This window comes from Sciurus carolinensis, unplaced genomic scaffold (assembly GCF_902686445.1).
Source record: "Sciurus carolinensis unplaced genomic scaffold, mSciCar1.2, whole genome shotgun sequence".
NCBI lineage: Eukaryota > Metazoa > Chordata > Mammalia > Rodentia > Sciuridae > Sciurus > Sciurus carolinensis.
This window is the reverse complement of record NW_025920120.1, coordinates 4075928-4078085: the sequence shown is the minus strand read 5'-3', so window position 1 is coordinate 4078085 and position 2158 is coordinate 4075928. Positions and strand designations below refer to the sequence as shown.

The window sequence follows — 2158 nt, the reverse complement described above, 5'->3', positions numbered from 1 at the left end:
TATTAAATAAAAATTGGGTTGAGGATTTGAAATGCTTTCATCCAGACACCAGAGCAGGATGCTTGTAATTCAACATGCCAGGGGCAGACAAACACTGCCATTCTTGGGGGACCTAGATAAAATAATTCCTGTCCCCTGCTGAGAAGGAGCAGGCTATCAACACTGCTGTGGCCAGGCTCAGCAACCTGATGATTCTTTGACCATGTGCCATGTTGATTTCATATCCTGGGCATAGACAGGCTAAGGGTGTCTTGAGAACACAGTCATGAAAAGATAGAAAAAAAATGCAATTTCTGTCTTTGGGCACTGTGTGGATGAGTCTCTGGGTGTTTATTTTGTGTGACACTGTTCTCATGGGGTTGCTTTCTTTTCTACTTTCTTTGTGAGGACACCTCAGAAACTTAGGCAATACAGCTGGGTCTTATCAGGACCCTGGAAAAGTGTTCTGACTGGAAGTTGAGTTTTCTTACTGAGTGCTCCTGACATCTCTCTGGCTCACTGTAGGTCATTCTTGCTCCTGCCCACCATGGATCTGAATCTCATTGACTACATGGAGCCAGGTAACTTCCCTGACTTCAGCTGGTCATGTAACAGCAGTGTTAGCATCCTGATGTACACGGTGCAGTGCCCCTTCATGACCCACAAGAGGATCCTGCTCTACACAATTTCCTTTATCTACATCTTCATCTTCATGATCAGCATGATCACCAACACTGTGGGGGTCGGGGTGAACATTCAGGCCAAGACCATGGGCTACGACACCCACTGCTACATCTTGAAACTTGCAATCATGGACCTGTGGGTGGTCCTCACCATCCAGGTCTGTGTGGTCAATCTGCTGCAGCACAACCAATGACCCATGGGTAAGCTCACCTGCAAGGTCACAGACCTCATCCTCTCCATCAACCTCTTTGGCAGCATCTTCTTCCTCACCTGCATAAGTGTGGACTGCTACCTCTCCATCACCTAATTCACCAGCACCTCCAGCTGCAGGAAGAAGATGGTGTGTCACCTCCTATGTGTCCAGGTGTGGCTGCTGGCCTTCTGTGTGTCTGTGCCTGACACCTATTACCTAAAGTCACATCTTCTTCCAACAATGAGACCTACTGCCGGTCTTTCTACCCCGAGCACAATATCAAGGAGTGTGTGATCTGCATGGAGCTGGTCTCTGTTGTCTTGGGTTTTGCCATCCCCTTCTCCAACATAGATTTCTTCTACCTAATGCTCACCAGAGCCATCTTGGTGTTGGGCAACCAAGGGAAGTACAGTAGCCAAAGATCATCTTTTCCTACATGGTGGTCTTCCTGGTTTGCTGGCTTCCCTACCATGTGGTGGTGCAGCTGGACATCTCCATTCTTCACTACCTCCCCTTCACCTGCCAGTTGGAGAATGCACTCTTGACAGCACTGCATGCCATGCAGTGACTTTCACTTGAGCACTGCTGCATCAATCCCATGCTCTACAGCTTCATCAACCACAGCAATTAGTACATGCTGATGAAGGGCTTTACCTTCAATTACTCTGCCAAAACAGGCCTCAGCAAGGTCATTAACACCTCCAGAGTGTCAGAGACAGAGTGCTTGGTGCTGGAGCAGAACACCAAATGACTCGCTCGGCAGTGGCCAGGGAGAGGGAGTTTGAGAACACAGCCTGGGGCCACATGGTTTCCAGAGGAGAGCAAAGGAGCTTTGGGTCTGAATGCCCAAGTGACACGAAGAAGAGAATTTGTGATATTGTGCATCCTTCTCTCCTTCTATGTCACTGCAGGTGTTGCCCAGCTGTGTATTCTGACACTTTTGCAAAGGCAGAGTTGTGTTGTGCAGCCAGCACTGTGTCTCAAAGACAACTTCAGGACAGGCTTGCCTGTACAATAGAAGGTTCTATGCTTCCTGAAATGTTTGTATGGTAATTGTATTCAAGTTTCAAGACTTTATTTTCTTACTACTGGCAAACCTTATAAATGTATTTGAAAGTTAAATATATTTTAAATATCCTACCCAAGGTATAATGCTAGCATTCTCAGGTGGTAGTACTTTTAAGGTTAGTTTGAATTCAGTTTTGACTAAGGATAACATTAATTAATTGTTAACTGATTAAAATTATATAAATAAAAATTACATATATATTCCAGTTGTGGCCAAAATGTTTTATTTACAAT

General features: G+C 45.5%; 1 pseudogene; it reads left to right on the top strand.

The window, feature by feature from the left end:
• Nucleotides 1–526: 526 nt before the first annotated feature.
• On the top strand, nucleotides 527–1607 carry LOC124973752 (atypical chemokine receptor 3-like; annotated as a pseudogene).
• Nucleotides 1608–2158: the final 551 nt, after the last annotated feature.